Source organism: Vulpes lagopus, chromosome 21, assembly GCF_018345385.1.
Source record: "Vulpes lagopus strain Blue_001 chromosome 21, ASM1834538v1, whole genome shotgun sequence".
NCBI classification, from domain to species: Eukaryota; Metazoa; Chordata; class Mammalia; order Carnivora; family Canidae; genus Vulpes; species Vulpes lagopus.
The window spans coordinates 7,978,483-8,002,177 of record NC_054844.1 but is presented as its reverse complement, the minus strand read 5'-3'; the positions used below and the strand labels follow the sequence as shown (position 1 = coordinate 8,002,177).

The 23,695-nt window shown below is 42.8% G+C and overlaps 1 protein-coding gene across 1 annotated transcript in view; it reads left to right on the top strand.

The window, feature by feature from the left end:
• LPCAT3 (lysophosphatidylcholine acyltransferase 3) overlaps positions 1–23,695 on the top strand; it is a 40,127-nt gene that overhangs the window by 9,495 nt on the left and 6,937 nt on the right. The gene's annotated exons all lie outside the window — the stretch shown is intronic.

Sequence of the window (23,695 nt, the reverse complement as noted above, 5' to 3'; positions counted from 1 at the left end):
CATCTTTATTCCTCCCAGTTTTCAAAATGAGAAGGGGGGGTGGCAAGTCAGACACTAAAAATAAGGATAAGTAATTTCTGGATAAGAATTGCCTTTGGGCTTAAAATGGACTCGTTTTTAAATCCAAGTTCCTCTCTATTCAAACACTGGCTTTGAAGATAAAGTGAGATTCATTAAATTCTGGACACCTTGAATGAAGTATTCTAAGAACCATATGTACCAGAATTGTTAGTACTAGAGGCTTCGGGTAGAAATATCATTGCCTTCTAACTGTAGGGACATTTTGTCAGAAAGCCAGTAGAAGATCAAGCCAGAAATTATCAGACCCAGGTTTTGGTTGGGCAAATAGTCAACATGAAGTCATCAAATTGACTATTTAAATGTCCCACTGTAAGCATAGGCTAAGTTTAAATTAAAAATAAAAAGCTTTTGTCAATTAAAGATGCTTTTCAGTACCAAGTATTCATGTTGCTATGGCATTTTCATAAGAAAAGCCTACATGGTCATTCTGCTACATAAAATTATAAAATGGTGAGATAGTAATTTTGCAGGCAGTTCACTATAAAAGAAAAGGATTCATGTGCATATATCATGTGCAGATCTGAGGAGGATATGAGCTCCCATTAGGTTAAAGTTCTGATCACTGTATATTTGTGTATGCTGTAATGAGAAGTGGCATCCACAGAGACGTGGTAAATGCCTTCTGGCTCCTAAAGTTTCCAATTTCTGCTGTGATAGCAATTCTAAACTCAGATGGACTTGGACACCACTCTGGATCACTGTTCATAAATATGAAACTTCTCTTTGTAAGCCAGCAAACAGAGGCCAACTGGAGTGGTGCCTGTAAGTCTCCTAAGGCATATACCTCCAACAAAAGGGGGAAAGATTGATTATAGTTCGAGTACAAATATACTGGGGCCCTGACAAAAAACATTGAACCATAGTGCTTCTAGAAATCCTCATCCTCTAGCCAAAGGATAATCTGGCTCCACTTTTTAATTCTTCATTGGTTCTTCCAAAAGAGTAATAAACAGGGGTGCCTGGCTGGCTCAGTCAATAAAGTATCCAACTCTTGATCTCGGTCTTGTGAGTTGAAGCCCCATGTTGGATGTAGAGATTATTTTAAAATAATGATAATGTTTTTAATGAAAAAGGAGAGGTGCGTGGTGTCTCAGTCTGCCTTCAGCTCAGGTCATAGTTCCAGGGTCCTTAGATCAAGCCCCACATCAGGCTCCCTAGTAAGCAGGGAGTTTGCTAGTCCTTCTCCCTCAGCCCCTCTCCCCTGCTCATGCTTTTTCTCTCAAGTAAGTACAATCTTTTTTGAAAAAATGAAAAAATGACAAATGACAGAGTAGTAAACAAAAGCAAAACTAGGAACTAGACGGCATGCATTTATATTATATACACTAAGAACCTAACATAATTATGGGGACCCAGGTCATGATATCATCAAAAGCTCCCAATTTTTCAAGTCTTACCCTCTTGTTTTATAAAGTATTTAATAAATATAATTTTCTAGGGGTGCCTAGTTGGCTCCTTTGGTAAAGCATTTGACTCTTGATCTCAGCTCAGGTCTTGATCTCAGGGTCATAAGTTCAAGCCCGCATTGGGCCCCATGCTGGATGTGGAACCTACTTTAAAAAAATAAAATATATAATTTTTAAGTGTTTTTTAAATTCTTCCCAAATCTTCAAGTAACATTGAGATGCTGATAAAGAAGTAGATAATTTCCAACTTTTGTACATCAAAGGATACTATCAAGAAAATGAAAAGATAACCCACAGAATATAAAAGTATTTGTAAACCGGGCAGCCCGGGTGGCTCAGCAGTTTAGCGCCACCTTCAGCCCAGAGCGTGATCCTGGAGACCTGGGATAGAGTCCCACGTCGGGCTTCCTGCATGTAGCCTGCTTCTCCCTCTGCCTGTGTCTCTGCCTCTCTCTCTCTCTCTCTCTCTCATGAATAAATAATTTTTTTAATTATTTAAAAAAAGATATTTGTAAACCACATATCTGATAAGGATCTAATATCCAGACTATATCAAGAACTCTTGGGATCCCTGGGTGGCGCAGCGGTTTAGCGCCTGCCTTTGGCCCAGGGCGCGATCCTGGAGACCCGGGATCGAATCCCACGTCGGGCTCCCGGTGCATGGAGCCTGCTTCTCCCTCTGCCTGTGTCTCTGCCTCTCTCTCTCTCACTGTGTGCCTATCATAAATAAATAAAATAAAATAAAATAAAAAAGAACTCTTAAACTCAATAATAAAAGGCAAATAACTCAATTTAAAAATGGGCAAAAGGGTATGAATAGATGTTTGTCTAAGCAAGACATACAAATGGCCAATAAGCATAGAGAAAAATGCTCAACTCATTAGTCATTAAGAAAATGCAAATTAAAATCACAGTGACATACTACTTCACACTCGCTGGTATGGCTATAATAATTTTAAAAATGGAATCAGGGGGGGATCCCTGGGTGGCTCAGCCTTTGGCCCAGGACGTGATCCTGGAGTCCCGGGACGAGTCCCGCATCAGGCTCCCGGCATGGAGGCTGCTTCTCCCTCTGCCTGTGTCTATCATGAATAAATAAATAAATAAATATTTTTTAAAACATGGAATCAGGAAGTGTTAGAACATGGATTGCTGATGGGAACGTAAAACAGTGCAGCCACCATGGAAAACCGTTTAGCAGTTTCTCAAAGTTAAACAGTTACAGTAATGACATAGTAATTCCACCCCTAGTTATATACTCAAGAGAACTGAAAGCATGTGTTCACACAAAAACTTGTACACAAATGTTCATAGCATTATTATAATGGCCAAAAAGTGAAAACACCCCTTTGTCCACCAACAGATGAATGAATAAACAAAATGTTATACAGTGGAATATTCTATAGCCAAAGGGATGAAGTGCTGCTACCTTCTACAGCATGGATGAGCCTTGAAAATATTACAGTAATGCTTTCGTTATGTTAATATTATGCTAAGAAATAGCCACATTTGGTATGATTCCATTTATATAAAATGCCCAGAATAGACAGATGTAGATTGGTGATTGCCAGGGGATGAGAGGAAGATTGAATTGGAAGTGACTGCTAAAGGTGTGGGGTTTCTTGTCCCAGCTAATGTAAATGTTCTGGCATTAGACACTGGTCATGGTTGCACAACACTGTGAATACACTAAAATTCCCTGAATTCTACACTTAAAAAAAAAAAAAACCAAAGAGGGACTGTGTATGATCTCAGGTAGAGAGAGAACCCAACAATTACACCTATTTAGATTCATGAGGACAATTACAGGGTGTAATGCTATTATCTTTCTTCTTGTTAAGAGTCTTGGCTGTAAGAAAGAGCTTATTGTTTCATTTGCTGAAATGCCTGCTGAGAAAAAAGTTTCACCTACCTTGTTTGTATTTACAAAGATTAGATTTGGCAACTCCAAACACAAGAGAGAAATTCTCATGACAAGTATTTGGGAGTGTTGGAGAAAGAGCAGCTAATTAGCCACTTGACAGGTGCAATGGGACAACCCTTGGGCAACCCTAGGCCAGATCAAGTCACAACAGGAGCCAACGGGCCATTTCTCCACTGAAAACCAGTGCCATAAATTAAAAGAGAGGAAAAACCCAGGTTACTTCGTGCTAGTTAGATATTTTTGAGAGTAAACCCATAACATGTAAAATCCAGAAAGCATTAAAAATAGGGGATTAGGAGCAACTGGCTGACTCGGTTAAGCATCTGACTGTTGATTTTGGCTTGGGTCATGATCCCAGGGTCATTGGGCTCCCTACTCAGCAGGGAGGCTGTTTCTCCCTCTGCTCCTTCTCCCTGCTCACTCAAGTTCTCTCTCACTCTCTCTCTGTGTCTCAAAATCATTTTTTAAAAAACGAGGGATTGGGACATCTGGGTGGCTCACTGGCTGAGCATCTGCCTTTGGCTCATGGTGTGATCCTGGGTCTTGGCATTGAGTCCTACATCTGGCTCCCTGCAGGGAGCCTGCTTCTCCCTCTGCCTATGTCTCTGCCTCTCTGTGTCTCTCATGAATAAATAAATAAAATCTTAAATAAACAAACAACGAGGGATAATACATTTCAGGTCTATACAAGGGAAGGAAGAGGAAAAAACAGTAACAGAAAGGAAAGAAAGGAAAAGAAGAGGCAAGAGGAGGGGCGACCTGTCAGAGAGCAGGGAAGGGGGGGTGGTCTGTGGGAGCCCAGCCAGCCCACTGCTACTCACTGTGCCTGTAAAGGGCCTGTTTTCCCAGGTGATAAACATCTATGCTGAATGATTTCTATAATCCTGTCCTCTCCTGGACTTGAACAGATGCCTCTGCTGTCTGAAATACACAGCTTTAGCAAACGAAATACTGGATACTTCACCCCCACCCCCCATCTCATGGCCCCCTCCCATTTTAACCACTGCAAATCAGACTGTTAATGAACAAGGAAGAGGGGTTGTAGGGAGCAGGACACTCCCTTACTCCACATACTCACTGAGAGGTGACAATGTATCTCAAACTTCTTTTCCAGATTTGCTTCCCACATACCACCCTTGCATCCCACATCCCAGCTGGCTCTTCCTACCAGTCACAATCCTGTCACAGCCTTCTCGGCCTCATGCCTCCTCAGGCCTGTGCAGCCATGGAGCCAGGATCCCACTTATGCCAAATGCCCTACCCCACCCCAAACCCCCACCAGAACTTATGTGGGGAATATGCCTGTCATTTGGAAGACCTCAGATGAAGCCCAAAACACAGGATTCTGGGAGTAGAGTATTTTCTGACCTGTGCCAAGTTTTGTTGTAGTGGCTGATTTTTTTTTTAATCCAAGATTTGGGAGACCTGAAGTTTTTCTAATCTTGGGGACCTTTTTTAAGAAAAAGGCTACAAAAATAGCTTATAAGTTTCACAAATACTTATGACCATGTGAACCTGTTAGCTCCTACCTCCACCACCGCTCTACCCTCCCCAGGGACTTAAAAAGGGCCTCTGCAAAGGAAAGGCCTTGAAACTGAAGCTTTATTGGCCTCATGGCCAGTGGGCCTCTTCCTGGGAGTGCCAGGTGCAATTCACAGACCTTTATTTTTGAAACTTGCTAGAGGTTTAATTTAGTTAAATTATAATGAGGTGGATAGAGGCCATACCAGTTAAAAGAATACTCTAAGTTAGGCATAGATATGCTTATATAAAATATTTGCCCATACATAAATATTCTTAAAGTGGCCTCAAGGGTGTCCATGTATGATACTTTTACAGATATTTTCTCTTTTAATCTGTACAACAGCCTGCAGATATGGCTGGCACTTTGCCGAGTTCACAGATGAAGACATTGAGATACAAAGGGCCTATCTATTCACCTAAGCTGCAGAGCTGAATTTCTCAACTAGATAACTCTTAACCCCTGAGTCCAGGGATATTCTAGTTGATCAGATAATCTGGCTGGAAGTTGCCACCATGTGGTTTATTAATTTACAAAGAATTTTAAAATGTGATAAAATGCACTGAATACAGGCAACAGGGGTGTCATTTCATCTTTGCTAGTTAAGGCATTTTGGTGTCTTAAAGTGCCTCAAAGTCAGTCTTGAACAGCTGTTTTCCCTGTTTAACTAAAATGGAGAAATGCCAGTCAACAGTCTCTTTTAGCATTAACATTCTTTCAGTTTAAATTTTTGTAGAATAAGTTTTAGGGAAAAACTGCTATCTAAAGTAACAAACTATGTGACCATTCAAACAAACTAGTAGTACAGAAAAATACCATAACCAGATGCTCAGATGTGTGGCTAATGCACTTGATGTCTCTTCTGCCATCCAATCAGACTTGAAACGCTCGGTAGGGCTTGCCATGATGGATAGCTAACTCCCAGACTAAGAAGCTAGTGAGAACCTGTGCGTGTCTAACTCCTTGTGGCATGACAAAAGGCAGCATTGGTAACATCCAAGTCAGTCTTGTGTTGTATTATAATTTTTCAGCTTTCATAGCAGGTTTTACGTTTTTTTTTTTAAGATTTTATTCATGAGAGACACAGAGAGAGAGGCAGAGACATAGGCAGAGGGAGAAGCAGGCTCCCTGCGGGGACTCGATACAGACTCAATACGGGACTTGATCCCAGGACCCCGGGATCACAACCTGAGCCTAAGGCAGACACTCAACCACTGAGGCACCCAGGTGGCCCCATAGCAGGTTTTACCAGTTAGCCAACATGTGTCCATGAGCGAGTAGCACTAAGCTTGAGATGGCCTTGCTTATTACTAAGAGCACTTGGCGTAAATGGAACCATTAAAGAATTACTTTTGGTAGGGCTTTGGGGCAGCTTGGGTTCAAGGTGATTTGGTTGGGTCAAGTGACTAAAAAACTAGTATTTCTTAACCTTCTTAGCAAACTCTTTTTCTTTCTTTCTCACAAGTAACAGCCATTCCACTAGTTTACCTTTGAAATATCCCCTCTATTATTCTATCCCCAGGACATTTTGATCACTTGTCCCAGTTTTCTTGAATCCTGGATCAGAGTTGACAAAATGTTTGAGACACTCAGGGGGAGGAAACTTTCAGAAAGGAACTGCTATATTCTTACTGCACTGCATGAGGATAGGGACAGGGAGTCCCCAAGAATTAGATTAATGAAGAGAGTACAGGAGAGCACCTAGATTTAATATTAAAATGTAGTTTGGGGGGCACCTGGATGGCTCAGTCAGTTGAGAATCCAGTCTTGATTTCGGCACAGGTCACGGTCTCCGGGTCCTGGGATCAAGCCCCGCATCCCACCCATCTGGCTTCCCACCCAACGGGAAGTCTGCTTGTCTCCCTCTCCCTCTGCTCCTCCCTTGCTCACTCTCTCTCTCTCTCTCTCTCAAATAAATAAATCTTTGGGGAGGAAATGTAGTTTTTAATTGTTTTTAGATAGGAAGATGAACAATTGTGAGTGTGCATGCATCTGCAAACAGATGCTTGAATATAGATTGTTGCTGAGAAATCAGAGAATAATACAGCTGTAGCTTTAAAAGCACACAGCTAGTTACTAGTGATTCCCTTGTAGGTCATTGACAAGTGCCAAGGCATGTGGCAAGAAGATCAGAATGGAAATCAAGTGATGTGGATTCTAATTTGAGCTGTGCTCTGTTAACCTTGAGCATGCCCCCTATCCCTTTTAGGCCTTCATTTCTTATGTATCTTGTTTAAAGATTTTATTTATTTGAGAGCAAGAGTGAGAGAGATCACAGAGAGAGGAAGAAGCCGACTTCCTGCTGAGCAGAGAGCCTGATGTGGGGCTCGATCCCAGGACCCAGAGATCATGACCTGAGCCAAAAACGATGCTCAACTGACTGAGCACCCTGACTTCATTTCTTATCTAGTGAAGGCTTGGGAGTCAGTGATTTCTGAGATTTCTTCAGATCCTGGAAATCTATATCTATGACTCAGCCTGAGCTATACAGGATTATCAGAGGATGGAAGGTGTGTTGGCACCTTGCCCTTACTATCAACAAACTTAATCTGGTAAAGAGAAACAAAGGACCAGTTCTGAAGAAATTCCAAAGATGAGAGCTTCCTCCTCACCTAAAATGTCCCTAATTTGTAAGTGTGCTTCCAGCTGACAGAGTGATCAGTACCTCTACATAAGTGCCTAATCAGTTCCTGATCGCTTGAATAGGCAGTGGCAAGCAATGTCCTTCCTATTTCTATGTCTTCTTTTCTCTGCCTGGTTGTTTAGCACAAGGAATTTCCACTTTGGCGGAAAAAGAATTGAATGGCAGATCTTCATAGTTGAAGTAATTAACGATAAAATTAACGTGAAAATAATAGATAAAAATTAACTGCAAAAATAAAAAATAAAAAATAAACTACAAGTAAGCCAGGTTCCAAAGTAGTCCTATTTTATATTCTGGTCTGTGGTCCTTGGGAAAATTTAAATGAAATTTAATAGATCCTTTCAATATTGCCCAAAGCAAAATACCCGTTATCTATGGTAACCTTCTGTGGTCTAGAAAAATTACAACATCGAGGTAAGATAAGGAAAAAACTGAGATTTTTTTCAGCCATCTCTAAGTAGACATTCCAAAGAGTTGCCATAATCTTGTCAGTAAACAGGGTGATAAAGAAACGGGGGTAGGCAAGAAATAGAGGATAAGTTAGGCCATGATTTTATGAGATTGACGACAGGGAGTAAGTGAAATTGAACAGTAGCTAGAAGCAGCAGCAAAGGGACAGGTTGGGTGAGGAGACCTAGAAGGGAGAGCCTGTGCTGTTTGAAGGTAAAGGAGATCACAAGCTAGAGCTAGAAGTGAGACCCGGAGCTTAGCATCTACCTGCATCAATTACTCACTGATCAGCACAGACCAAGGAGCTAATAGCTTTGATGTGTTTGCTTATTCAGACAATGAAAACAATAATATTATTCCTTACTTTAAATAGTTATGGGGATTAAGGGAGTTAATGTGTGTCAAGTACAGAACTCAGTGCGTGACTGTGCATGAGTAAGAATTCAGTAAAGGTTCGTTGGTATTAACTGGCGTTAGTGACAATAATAAATTGTTATTGTTGAGAAGGAAAGAATAAGAAAGCTAGCAAGAAAGACCCAAAAGGAAGTTCCCGGGGAAGACTAGGATGGATAAGATTCTGAGGATTGGGACCCTGGGAGGGAGGAGGAGATGTTTAAAGCAGAGAGAGGGACACCTTCCTCTGGATCTGGAAAAAAGGATATAAAAGCATGGATTTCAAGCCGAGCTTCACAGTTTTCTCACAGAGAGTTCCCTGCAGACCGTGGTGGAAAACTAAATAAATGTGTGCTCTCAGGCTTGGGGTCCTTACCATACAGTGTCTGTGCACAGACAGAAATGTCATTGAAGTCTCACATTGTGTCTTTAAAATACAGGGCAACTGTGCATTCTGATGTGTATGCTTTATTTGTTTTAATACAATGAAGTTACTTACCAGTTATGTTGCTTGGAATCCTTTGTGCAAAACTTCTCATAATGCAGATGTGCCACGGGTTTGTCTTGCAGCCTCCATCAGGCTCCCCTACTGGAGCAGCTCGTGTTCAGACAATGATAGATGTAAACTGGCAGCAATGCTTTAAATCAAAAGTCAGAGCTCTCTGCCACATTCCCATAGAATTGCCAACTTCTGAAGAAAGAAAAACATTTCATAGGGGCGCCTGGGTGGCTCAGTGGTTGAGAATCTGCCTTGGGCTCAGGTCATGATCCCAGGGTCCTGGGATCGAGTCCCACATCAGGCTCCCTACAGGGAACCTGCTTCTTCCTCTGCCTATGCCTCTGCCTCTCTCTGTGGCTCTCATGAATAAATAAATAAAACCTTTAAATAAAAAAAAAAAAAAGAAAAGAAAAGAAAAACATTTCATAGCTGAGGAATTGCCCACTGCTATTTTCAGTAATGTCAGAGAAGGAGGATCATCTCATTGATGGATGCCCTGGGGATAGGCTGTTTCCCCACAAGTCCCCACCCCTGTCACACTATGCTTCTCCTTCACTCTGTTCTCCCCAAGAATGACTCCCATCAACCCTTTCACTGAGGAGATGAAGATTCTTTCCAGGAGCTTTGTCCTCTGCCTTCCATGTTTCTGTGCCAGTCTCCTCGCCTTGCCCTCCAGTCTCAGGGGAAGAGTCAGGGGTTTTCCTCCTTTCTAAGGTAAATCCTTCCTCCTATGGCATACACAGTCTCCTTTCTGCTCTACTACTTTCTTCTCCCATAAAACATATGTGGACAGGACGTCTCTGTGTGAGAAATTGTTCACCTTCACTCAGTGGCCAAGCTCTCTGGCCAACTGTCCTTTCCTGCCAAACTTCTCACCCAGGGAGTCTTCATATCCCGCCTGCATTTCCTCTTTATCTGTTCACTGCCTTCTTACCTGGCCTCCGTCTCCTGGTCTCTCCGTCCCCCCCGTGCTGCTGCCATTGCAGGTCCTAGTGACGTCACTAGGAATTCAGTGACCTTGCCCTCTTCCTCACCCTCCTTGGGCTCTGTAAGGTCTGATGTAATTAAATTCCTTTCCTACTGAAATACTCTGCTTCCTTTCTCACATGTACACTCTCCTGATTTACCTCCTTATTTTCCTGTTTTTTTAAGATATTATTTATTTATTCATGAGAGATACAGAGTCAGGGAGAGACATAGGCAGAGGAAGAGTCAGGCTTACTGCGGGGAACCCAGTGTGGGATTCTATCCCGGGACCCTGGGATCATGACCTGAGCCAAAGGCAGATGCTCAACCACTGAGCCACCCAGATGTCCCCTTATTTTCCTGCTTTATCTCAGTTTCTTTTACTCACACTCCCTTAAATTACAGGCATTTTCCAAGACTCAGCCCTGGGGCTGCCCTTCTTTTGTGGCCTGTCCCCTGGAGAACTTATCTTTTTTCCTGGCTTCAGCTCTCCCTAGCAGCAGCACTGCCAGAGCCAGCAACTCCCCTCTAGTCTTTGTGTCCCTGTGAGTGGCACCCCCTTCTTTCTAACCTCTGACAAGGGAGACCTCAAGGCCAGGGGTCTTCATGTTGGGGTACACGTATTCTAGGGGTACACAGACACTTTCTCCAGGGGATACATGAGCATGGATAACAAATTTATTTCCTGATTTTCAGCTTCCAGGTGTACTCTTGTTTAAAGCGGATATGCTTGAGACTGTCTGCTCCAAAAGATCTCCTTTCCCAATTACCTTAAAATCATTCTTTAGGGACACCTGGGTGGCTCAGTGGTTGAGCGTCTGCCTTTAGCTCAAGTCATGATTCTGGGGTCTTGGGATCAAGTCCCACATTGGGCTCCCTGCAGGGGGCCTGCTTCTCCCTCTACCTCTCTTTCTGTGTCTCTCATGAATAAATAAATAGAATCTTTTTTTAAAAATCAAAAATAAAATTAAGTCACCCTTTAGCCCTTAGACAAGGGGGAAAAGGCGTAGTGTGTTGCCCCACGGTATAAAAATTTCACAGGATGCCACGAAAGTAATGCAAAGAGGAGCAGCCCCTTATTAAAAAAAAAAATTTAAGTATAATGAACATACAGTGTTATATAAGCTGAGCGCCCCTTGTTTTATCCAGGTGACAGACTCAAGGCAACTGTATCTATCTGTCTAAAAACTAGAATTCAGAAATAAGATGGTCATTCTGAGGGGACGTATTAACATGTTCACTGGAACTTAAAAAGATGAGCTTAGACCTCTTTAGACAGAAAGGAAGTCTGATCAAGCCGATTAGCCTGCCATCAGCAGACATTTTCCATGTATACTTAAAGGACATCTTCAATGGACATTTAAAAAAACACATCCTTTGCTCTCGTTGAAGCTTACAAATGATAGATGGCAACTTAAAACTATGACAGGGAATATAGAGTTGTTCATATTTTAGGGCCTATTCCAGTGAAAATCTTAAAGACCACCATAGTGGCTCACTCATCTTCAATGTATCCTTTTGCATCATCCCCCACATCCAGTTTCAGTCAATCCTATTGATCTTTTCCTGTTGTGTCACTTTCAGACTCTTACTGGGTTTTCCCAGCCTTCCTGTCCTGTTACTCTGTATTACCCCTCCTGTAATTAGCCCCCCTTGAAGTGACTCTTCCAGGTTCTCTCCTACCTCTGTCTTTAAGTTACTCTCCTCTTCCTCCTCCTCCTCCTCTTCCTCTTCCTCCTCCTCTTCCTCATCCTCTTCCTCCTCCTCTTCCTCCTCATCCTCTTCCTCCTCCTCCTCGACCTCTTCCTTGTCCTTATCCTCATCCTCCTCCCTCTCCTCCTCGTCCTCCTCCTCACCTCCTCCTCATCCTGCTCCTCCTCCTCCCCCTCATCCTCCTCCTCCTTGTCCTCGTCCTCCTCATCCTCTGCCTTCCCCTCCTGTTCCTCCTCCTCCTTGTCCTCCTCATCCTCCTCCTCCTTGTCCTCCGCCTCCCCCTCCGGTTTGTCCTCCCCCTCTTCCTCCTCCTGTTCCTTCTCCTCGTCCTCTTTCTCCTCCTCCTAGTCCTCTTCCTCCTCCTCCTGTTCCTCCCTCTTCCTTCTCGTCCTCCTCCTCCTCCCCCTCCTCGTCCTGCTCCTGCTCCTCCTCCTCCTCTTCCTCCTCGTCCTCCTCCCCCTCATCCCGCTCCTCCTCCCCCTCCTCCAGACTGCTCTTTCCTTATCTTTCTTCGTCCTCATTACTCTGGTCACTGTTGATCTCTCTCCTTTCTGACTTCTACAGCATTGGCTGTCCCTTGCGGTTAGCACTTACAGAACATTGGCATCTGAGATTTCTTTTCTCGCTCTCTAAAAAGTTCCTGAAGAGTTAAAAAAAAAAAAAAAACCACCTCTTGGGCAGCCTGGGTGGCTCAGCGGTTTAGCACAGCCTTCAGCCCTGGGATCGAATCCCATGTCAGGCTCCCTGCATGGAGCCTGCTTCTCCCTCTGCCTGTGTCTGTGCCTCTCTCTCTCTCTCTCTCTCTCTCTCTCATGAATAAATAAATAAAATATTTTTAAAAAAAGACACCTCTTTCAGTTCTGCCACATCCCCCTTTTGGCCTAATGCAAAGCTGACCACATAATGGACGCTTAATAAGTATTTTATTGACTGCCTAGAGATAGAGTGCTCACTCATTCATTCTTTCACTCTATCACCCATTCAACAAATATTTGAGACCTTTTTTACCAGGATTTGTACTAGGCACTGGGGTACAGCAGAGGAAAAACCAGACAAAATCTCTACTTCCAAAGGCGGATAAATAAATAAAATATCTAGTGTGTAAAAGACTAAGAAGTGCTAAGGGGCAAATAGAAAAGTGAACCAGAAGAACAGAAGAGTGTGTTGGTGGTGGGTGTGGGCTGGGGGGAGCGGGAAGCATGTGCAGTTTTAGATAGGAAGGTTAGGGAAGGCCTAACCGATAAGGGGACATTTGGTAAGGACCTCAGCGACTTGAGCTTATCTGTGCCAAGGATATTTCAGGCTCAGAACCTATGAACATGGAGGCTCTGGGGCCAGACCTGCCCGACAACCAGGAGAGAGAGCTTTGGCTGGGGCAGGGTGGTTGAGATGAGTCCAAGAAAGCTCAGGCTGGGAAGGGCAACCAGATCCTATTCTGTTTGGATTTTGGCTTCTACTTAGCAAGATTGGAGACTTGAGGATTTTGAGCAGAGGAAGGAGCTGATCTGACTGTGTTATTATAGAATCCTCGTGGGTGCTGTGTATGATAGAAGCAAGAGGTCCATCAGGCTGCAAACGATAACAACACAGGCCAGAGATGGTATTGGTTTGGCCCAGGGGAAGAGAAGGTCAGATTCTGGGTTTATTTTCAAGGTAAAACAGACAGGATTTGTTGACTGATCAGGTTGAGGTTGGAAAGGGGGCCGGTCAAGAATGGTGGCAGGGTTGCAGGGATTCAGTCATAGGGGAAAGAAGGTTAAGTTGCTGTCTGCTGAAATGGAGCCAGCTAGGGAACGAGCAGGTTTAGTGAGGTCGGTACGGTACGTCAGCAGTGCCTGTTGACTTGGAGGTATCTGTTTAGGAATGCACCTCCCCCCCCCCAAAAAAAAAAAGAAAAAAAGAAAAGAAAAGAAATAAATAAATAAAGGAATGCACTTCCCCAAAGTATTGAGTGTGCATACCCCAGTATGGGGTCCAGGGGAGAGGTCCAGGCTGAAGATGAAAATTTGGGAGACGTCAGCAAATGGATGGTATTTATAGCTGTGCGACTAGACGAGATCGCTGGGCACTTCACTGTTAAGGCAGAGGTGGAGCGATCTCACATTTGCTGAGCGTCTGATGTGTACCAGGCTTACTAGACAAACCCACAACTGGATGCTCATTCTACCAATGAGAAAGAGGGACAGGGATGCCTGTGGCTCAGCAGTTAAGCTTCTGCCTTTAGCCCAGCGCATGATCCTGGAGTCCTGGGATCAAGTCCCGCATCGGGTTCCCTGCATGGAGCCTGCTTCCCCCTCTGCCTGTGTCTCTGCCTCTATCTCTTTCTCTCATGAATAAATAAATAAAATCTCTTAAAAAAAAAAAAAAAAAAGAAAGAGAAAGAGGGACAGAAAGGTTAAGAGTCAGCCAGCCTGAGGTGACAGCTAGTAAGTAGCAGGACAAGAGTTCAAATTGAGATGTCTTCACTCCAAAGTCCATGTTCTTCTAACCATCCTGCACCATAATTCAGTAGTACACTGCATTTTGGGAGAAGTGCTCTTGGCAAGCCAAAACCAGTATCCTTCTAAAATAAATATGCTATCTTTTGAAATACAGATGGAAAGGAAACCCCGTAGTCATTTGGTCATCACATGGAATGAAGATTAGATTCAGAAGTTCTGATATCCATTTGCCCTAGAATTTCTCAGAAAAGCCTGCCCTTCTCCCCCACTAACTTCTTTTTTTTTTTTTCCTTTTTTTTTTAAGCAGAAAAAAAATGAGCTAAGGAGAGTGGTAAGGGTCTGAGAAGACAAAGGGAAGAAAGGCCATTAGCTGGAGGGTGAAAGGAATGTTTGGAGAACAAACATTGCCCTGTTTTCCTCCCTCTCACTCTGTGCAAATGTGTATTCGCATAAGTCTGTGGCCACCTGCAATATTTTAGGCACTGTGTGAACTGCTTTATATGTGTCATCATCTATAGCTCTTAGAACAACTCATTGAGGCAGGTGCTAGCCCATTTCACAGATGAGGAAATTTAATCTTGACCAGATGTTCAAGGTCAAATGGCCATTAAGTGTCTGTTACCATTAATCAATCAATCAAAAAATCAAGTATACAGGATAGTGTGCGAGAGAAGATCCAAAGACATAGGAGGCCTATGGGAAAAGAAATGGAACAAGGGCACCTGGGTGGCTCAGTAAGTTGAGCATCTGGCTTTTAGTTTGGGTCATGGTCCCAGGGTCCTGGGGTCAAGCCCCACATTAGGCTCCCTGCTGGATGGGAGCCCGCTTCTCTCTCTCCCTCTGCTGCTCCCCCTGCTTGTGCTGTACTCTTTCTCTCTCTCTCTAATAGATGGATAAAATCTTTTTTAAAAAAGAAAAGAAAAGAAAAGAAAGAAAGAAAGAAAGAAAGAAAGAAAGAAAAGAAAAGAAAAGAAAAGAAAAGAAAAGAAAAGAAGAAAAGAAAAGAAAAGAAAAGAAAAGAAAAAAGAGATTGAACATATAAAAATTGTAATATAGGGGTGCCTGGGTGACTCAATGGTTGAGCATCTGCCTTTAGCTCAGGGCGTGATCCCGGGGTACCAGAATCAAGTCTCACATCAGGCTCCCCGGTGGGGAGCCTGCTTCTCCCTCTGCCTATGTCTCTGCCTCTCCGTTTCTGTGTCTCTCATGAACAAATAAAATCTTTTTTAAAAATTGTAATATAAAACAAAAATATAAGGAGTGGCATATTCTAGTATACAGTGATTTACCAAATGAGTTGTAGTCCTAAGTGCCATGTATTTAAGGCATGAATCCGTAATACACAGGGCCATGAGTTCAGTGTGGTCTGAGATGGCCTTAGAGAAGGAAACATTTGAGCTGGGTTTCCGAGAATGGGTAGGAAGAATTTCACTTGGTAGAGGAGCAGTCAGAAAGGGTGTTCCACACAAAGGGTTGGCATGAGCTAAGGTCTAGAGACAAAAGACATAAGATATGTTTGGGCAAAAACTAGCAGATCAGTTTTAGCTGTAGTCAAGAAATGGAAGCTTTACCTAGAAATGTAGTTTAGAAGATGGACCTTGAGTCTTAGACTTAGGGACTGGTCCTATGTTGAGTAGTCATTTGGGGGTCACTGTTTTCTGAGCAGGACTTGAAGGAAAAGTATTCTGGTGGAGGGTGGCTGGGAGCCTGAGGCTGCACGAGAGATCAAGTAGGAGTCATGGCAGGAGTTCAAGGGCAACTGCTTGAAGGTCTTAGCTGCAAATGTAGCACAGAATGCAAAGGATGGGGGGTGGAGGTGACAGTGGCGAGAACTGTTGGAAAGGAGGGATGTCCAGGGAACCAAGGATAGGGAGGAGACAAAGACACCTTTAGGCTTTTGAATGTGATTGAGTGATTTGGAGAATGGAAGCTCCATAAATTTATTTAAAAGAAGAAGAAGAAGAAGAAGAAGGAGGAGAAGGAGGAGAAAGAAGAAGAAAGAAGAAGAAAGAAGAAGAAAGAAGAAGAAGAAAGAAGAAGAAGAAGAAAGAAGAAGAAGAAGAAGAAGAAGAAGAAGAAGAAGAAGAAGAAGAAGAAGAAGAAGAAGAAGAAGGAAGAAGAAGAAGAAGAAGAAGAAGAAGAAGAAGAAGAAGCCGCCGCCACCGCCAAGAGAAGGGGGAAAGTCATGTTTTTGTAAATACAGAGTTTGAAATGGTATGCAATACCAAACGAAGAATGTCCTACCAGGAAGTAAGAAATGCAGAACCGAAACTTGAGAAGTTAGGATTAAAGATGAAGATGTGTTTGTCTTTGGCATGAAGATTCTATTAAGGTGCAGGAGAGGAGATGTGGTTTCCAGGGAGGCGGTGTAGCAAGCACAGTAGAGGGTCAAGGCCGAATCCTGGAGATCAGCCGCACTTAGGACCCAGAGAAAAGCCCTCAGTGAATGAGAAAAAGAAAAGTCCGTGTGATCTATGCAGATTCTAGCCGGCCACCCCTTGCCAGTCAAAGCAAGCCCAGAAAGTGAGAGAGTAAATGTTTAGGAACTTTTGTAGCCTGTGATTTGGTATTTTGCAAAAGTATTGGTTCCAAACAAATGGGATATTTAAAAAACTGGTCTACACCACCAATGGAGAGCAGTGCAGGGCTCGAGAGTAAGAGGACTGAAAGACCCGCTCTTAGGTTTATGCCTAAGAGAACAGAAACTCTATGTTCCCAGGACGCCTGGGTGGCTCAGCAGTTGAGCATCTGCCTTTGGCTCAGGGTGTGATCCTGGGCCCGGGATCGAGTCCCACATCAGGCTCCCTGCATGGAGCCTGCTTCTCCCTCCACCTGTGTCTCTGCCTCTCTGTGTGTGTCTCTCATGAATAAGTAAATAAAATCTTTAAAAATAAATAAATAAAACTATATGTTCCCACGTAAACTTGGACATGAATGCTCCATAACAGCATTACTCTGTAATACCCAAGAAGTGGAAACAACCTGAATCTCCATCAGCTGCTGAATGGAAGCATAGAGAGGAGTTGAATCACTGTTATACACTTGAAACTGATAGAACATTGCTTATGTGTCAACTATACTAAAAAAAAAAAAAAAAAATTGTTTTTAAATAAAGCATTGGTAGGTGCTTCAACATAAATGAACCTTGGAAACATTATGCTAGGGGCTCCTGGGTGGCTTTGTGGGTTAGGCATCTGCCTTCAGCTCAGGTCATGATCTCAGGGTCCTGGGATTGAGCCCCACATCTGGCTTCCTGCTCTGTGGGGAGCCTGCTCCTCCCTGTCTTCCCTGCTCATGTTCTCTTTCTCTATCTCTGTTGCTATCTCTGTATCCCTCAAATAAATAAATAAAATCTTTTAGAAAAAAGAAAAAAATTATGCTAACTGAAGAAGACCAGACACAAAAGTCCACGTATGACAGGATTCCACTTATATGCAATCCCCAGAATAGGCAGTCTGGATAGACATAAAGTAACCCCAGGGGCTCCCAGGGTCTGGGGACAGGAGCAAATGGAGAGTAGTGACTGGGAAACAGGTATGCGGTTTCTTTTGGGGAGCTGGAAACGTTCTGAAATTAAGTAGTGGGATGTTTCACAACCTTTTGAATATACCAAACACCACTGAATTCTACACTTTGAAATGGTGAATTTGATGGTATGGGAATTATACCTCAATAGAAAAAAAAAAAAAAACAGCACAGGAGAGCAGGTGAGTAAAGCAGGGAGGAAGAAAAGGCCTCGATTTGAGCATTAAAGGAAGGAAGATGAAGCCAAAACATGATTCCATATGTCAGCAATTCAGCAGTTCCCCAAGTGTAGTCCAAGAACCCCTAGGTTTGCTGCATCAACATTTGCTCTGATGGTACAAAAGCAATGGTTGTAACTGCTGGTGCCTGACCGTGAATCAAGGCAGGAGCACCGCACCACACTAGCAGTATTCTTCAGTGCTGCACACTCTTAGTTCCCCCCCAATCCCCCCAAAAAGGCCATGTTCACTTAAGACTGTCCTTGATGGGGGTGCCTGGGTGGCTCAGTCAGTTGAACGTCTGCCTTCAGCTCAGGTTATGATCCTGGGGTCCTGGGATAGAGGCCCACCTCAGGCTCCCTGCTCAGTGGGGAGTCTGCTTCTCCCTCACCCTCTCCCCTCCCTCCTGTTCATGCTCGCTTGCTCTCTCTCTCTCTTTCTCTCAAATTAAAAAAAAAAAAAAAAAAATCTTAAAAAAAAAAAAGTCCTTGGGGGACACCTGGGTGGCTCAGCAGTTGGGCATCTGCCTTTGGCCCAGAGTGTGATCCTGGAGTCCCCAGGATCGAGACCCACATCAGGCTCCTTGCGGGGTGCCTGCTTCTCCCTCTGCCTATGTTCCTGCCTCTCTCTCTCTGTCTCTCATGAATAAATAAAATCTTTTAAAAAAAAGTCCTTGATGAAGCATTACTTTATTAAATCTCAGCCCTTGAATACAGTCTTTTTCACATTCTGTTTGAAGAAATGAGAAGTCTGCACAAAGCACTTCTACATACTGAAGGGCAGTGGCTGTCTGGAGGCAAAGCTCTTGTGCTGTGCTTGAGCTGCGTGTTGAACGAATAGCTTCTTTTTTCATTGAACACCATTTTTTTTGAAATAATGACTGACAGGCCAACCGTGGCTGTTTAGACTTAGGCATTTGGCAGATCGTTTCCCGAAAATGTACAAAGTGAGTCTCTCACTTCAAGCAAAACAACTGACAGTATTTGTAGTCAGTACTAAAATTCAGGCTTTCAAGTGAAAATTTGAATTTGGGAAAACTTGTATCTGTTACCAAGAGATTGACAACTTCTTGGTATATAAAGACTTTGCTGCTAAAAATTGGTGGTGATATTAAGATATAGGATGGGAGGTTGGGGCATGCAGCTGAGTGGCTCAGTAGGTTAAGCATTTACCTCTGGCTTAGGTCATGATCTCAGGGTCCTGGGATTGAACCCCAAGTCAGGCTCCCTGTTCAGCGGGAAGTCTGCTTCTCCCTCTCACTCTGTCTCTCACTCTGTCTCTCTCTCTCTCTCTGTCTCTCTCACATACATACATACATACATATGTAAATAAATCTTTTTTAAAAAAAGAAATAGGATTTTTTTTTTCCGTATCGTATTCTAACGACATAGGTCAGTATCTGGAAGATCTGCTTAACTCAGTGAACTAATATTTTCCAAATGACCAATGCATGGTGTTAGAAAAATCATGCCTGGGTGAAAGATCCATTTGAAGCACACAAGAGGCCCGTAGATTTTAATGTAACAGCAGAAAGTTCACTAATATGGTTGGCAGGTCCTGCGTTGCAACTAACCTTTAAGAAACTACTTACTTGTCCAGTTTCAGTATAGTATCAAAGAATAATATTCAAAACGATCTGAAAAGACTATTAAGGTTCTCTTTCCAACTGTATATCTGTGTGAAGCCAGATTTTCTTCATATGTTTTAATCAAAACAACATATTAACAGACTAAATGCAGAAGCAGATTTGAGAACCCAGCTATCTATTTAGCCAAAGGCCAGAAATTTGTAAAAATGTAAAAACAGTGCCATTCTTCTCATTAAATGGTTTGCTTTATTTGTTTGTTTTGGAAAATATAGTTGTTTTTATTAAAAGTATGTTATTTACATATGATGTCATCAGTTTACTGTTTTTAAATGAATTAGTAATTAAATTAAGTTTTTCTTAGTTTTGTTTTCTAACACAGTAGATATTGACAGATAGTATCTACACTAACATGTTGCTTGAGGTCCTCAGTAATTTTTAAGAGTCTAAAGTGGTCCTGAGACCAAAATGTTTGAACTCCACTGGTGTGCTATGTGGATTTTATGTCAACACTTTGCATGGTGTTTGAGGTAGATTGTTTTTTTTTGACAAACCAGTATCAGTATCAGACTAAGCCAACACATGCCAGTTCTGTCTAATTCTATCTTCTACCACACACTTGCCAAAAATGCTCTATTTTCTTTTCACCAGGGTCATATGAACCACTGACTGATCAAATGGGGTCATATCCTATCTAGAAATAGCTATAAAGGTTGAAAGGTCAAAGAAATTTATCAGGCTGTAAATGTAAACACCTCATTTCTATTTCTTCAGATGAAACCTCAGAACGTGTAGGATTAATAAGTAATTTCACAACTATTATACAGAGAATAAGGAGTTCCATGAGTGATCTAGGTTGTGACAGATCCTAGTTTCTGACTCAGATGGCACTTAGACCCTGGTAAACATCCAGGGACTGACTGGAGAATACAGCTGGATACTCCATGACTTCCTAAACCTCTGAGGAGGACCCAATTCTGTGAGCTTTAAGGTTCACATCATTTTGAATGCCCTAGTTTTTGCTGTTGGAATGTTCCCATTCTAGTCGGGGTTCTCAGGTTTAGCATGTGTATTAGATCATCACCCTGCATCTGCTAATAAGTTTCTGAAGGCCCTCTCCCCTTAAAAAAATAATCAGAAGAAACAGTTACAGTATAGCCAAACAAATGCTTACATGCTTCATAAACAGGATACCTGGTATTAGTGAGCACCGAATAAACATTTGTCAAAGGAACAAATGAGCCAGCAATCCACCGGATATCTAGAAAATTAACTAGTTGCTTGAAGCTATACATTTGTTTATACAACAAACCTCTGCTTGTTTGGTGCTATTAAAGGAAAGACCATCACCCCCAGTTGACAAGCTCAGAATTTTATTCTCGGGACCTAGTACAGACCGCTGCCTTCCCTTAGGATTTTTATAGTAAAGCGATGCTTCTTAACCCAGGCCACACGTCATCATCCCTCAGACCTGTCAAATCAGACTCACAGGTGGGTGAGTGAGTGAAGAGGTGCTTTGTTGGCTTTTAAAAATTCTTCAGGTGACTACAGCCATTATATTAAGCATTGGCTCCCATGAAAAAGCGTTAAGACCCAGAAACAGCTTGTAGGACAACACCCTCCCCAAAGCAGCACATCCCTGAAGAGCAGCCAGGCCCCAAAGCCTGCTGAGCTGAGCGGCAGCCAAGAGTAAGGTTTGATGTTTACACACTCAAAAATCAGCTCTGGGTTGTCCCAGCAACTCGCCCAGCACGATTCCTTCTTCCTCTCTGCGGCTTCATTCCCAGCTTTGCTATTCTGTGTGATAATCCTCTGTTTGGGTCACCTGGCCTGCCGCGTTTTTATTTTTCTGCCGGTCACTCCATCTTGTGTGTTTGTTTACCTGTGTGCACCAATACTTCACTTACCTGTATGGAACTCAGTGGTCCCCACCACACACACACGCACACACACACCCCAACATATACCTGAAAACAGGTGAAAGAGGGTTTGAGTGGCCAGGACAGATGTCACCAGGCCTATGCACTGAGTCTATAAGGAAAGCACCTAAGACTCTTGCTCTTAGATCTTTTTTTTTTTTTTTATACCTTTAAAACATGGTTATGGTTTCTAAGGCCTGCAATAAATTAGAAATAGGGAAAGGAAGGGTTCTTGGCAGGCACTCTGAAAAAGCTCAAGAAGTGACTACTGATCCCTGAATAATAAGGAAAGGGGCATAAAAGCTCTAAGGAATGGATACGAGAACTCAGAATGCAGGGCAGTGGACGGCCTACGAGGGTCAGTGCAAACAGTTAACACACCTTGATAGGTCATGACTGTACTCTAATTATGGCCCACATCACCAAGAAAATGTTAAATTATGTTCATTAAATTATGTTTGACTTGAGGCAAACAAGGTGTTTGAGGTGTTGTGTTTTTTATTTGGGGGTTTTTTGTTTTGTCTTTTAATTTTAAGCATTCTAAATGGCTTTAGGGCTTCCATTTAGTTAAGGCTCTTTTTTTTTAAAGATTTTATTTATTTATTCATGAGAGACACAGAGAGGCAGAGACATAGGCAGAGGGAGACGTAGGCTCCATGCAGAGACTCCATTGCAGATTCAACCCTGGATCTGGGATCGCTCTGAGATCACGCACTGAGTGGAAGGCAGACACTCAACTGCTGAGCCACCCAGGCTCCCCATTTGGTTAAAGTTCTTAGCACCTAAAGAGGTAAACTCTTGGCTACCTGAACTTATTTATCAGTACTCTAGATATTTAAAATCTACCCTATTTATTGCTTCTATTCATTTTACCCCCGTTCCTAAAACATTAAAAAGCAGGGTGCCTGGGTGGCTCAGTCAGTTAAGTTTCTGCCTACGGCTCAGGTCCTGGGATCTCAGGGTCCTGGGATGGAGCCTGGGGTTGTCGGAAGCTCCCTGCTCAGTGGGGAGCCTGCTTCTCCTTCTTCCTCTGCCCTCCCCACTTTGTGCACCCCTTCATGTGAGCACACGCTCGCACTCTCTCTCTAATAAATAAGTAAAATCTTTAAAATAAAAAGCAAAAGATTTAAGGCAATTAGACCCCATTCTATACTTTCTAGTATCTAGCTCTGGTTCTTAGCAAAACTTGCTGCTAACCTGGTGCTCTGTCCCTGCCAAATTTCTGCCCATGTGATATGTAATGAAACTCAATCCTGTTTCTTCACTCATTCATCTGACTGTGAAAGGGTCATAAGTGTCTCCCTCTCCCTTGAGCTAGTAATCGTATATCACTTCATCTCAGCTAGCAAGAAAATAAACCCTGACATGCTACCTCCTCACTCATCCTATGCTCTACAAACAGAATACCGGGCATACAGTAGGCTTTAACAAATGTGTCGAATGAATGAGCCAGTGATGCACAGGATGTCTGTAAAATTAACTACTTGCATGAAGCTGTAAGCTTGATAAAGAGCCTAGTCCTTGATGAGAACAGCAATCCAAGAACATCAGACCCTGGCACCAAGATCAAATAGTTGATACACTGTTACATGGGAAAAAAACAAAACAGAACAGGATAAGTTGTGTTTTGTAAGTACCCAGGATAAGTACCCCACTATGTTGTTAAGTTAAAAGAGAAAAAGCATGGGAAAACAGACTAGCAGGACATAGGCCAATATATAACATGGTTATCCATTTTCTTGTTCACTTGATAAATAATTAAGCACTTTCTCTGTGTATACTTTCCTGAGCACTGCAGAGTTAGCCAAGCTCACCACCATGCTGCCCATGAAAAACTAACTGCAATCTATAATTTGACGGCAAGAATTGCAGCAACTGTAAACCATGAGCAACTCAAGAATGCTAATTATGCAATGATAGGGTAGATGAAATGTCCTTGCAGAAAGACACTGGGATTCCAATTCATTGCACACACACTCCTGCCATAGAAGTGTTGCTGAGCACATTAGCCAGACTTCTTGATGGAACACTGAATTCGGACGTGTAGTAAAACCATGGAACATGCCAATTGTAGTTGAGGAATACCCAATCTTTAGTGACCCCTTTAATTCAGCAAGCTGCCTTTCACCATGCATAATCAGTTTATGGCCTCACCAGAGATCCCTTATAGTTCAGGCATGGCCCTGGGACCATACTTGGAATCACAGCTTTAGATGACATTTTTCCAGGATACTCACAAGGACTCCTAACACAGTTGATGCCCAGACCTCAGTATATGTGGAGTATGCAACTGTGTATGCAGTCAGGAATACAACTTGGCAGCCCGACATTAATTTATGTATGTCCTCTTAATCTTAAAATAAGCCGATCTTACTCTGCTAACATGATAGGTGATGAAATCATAATGGA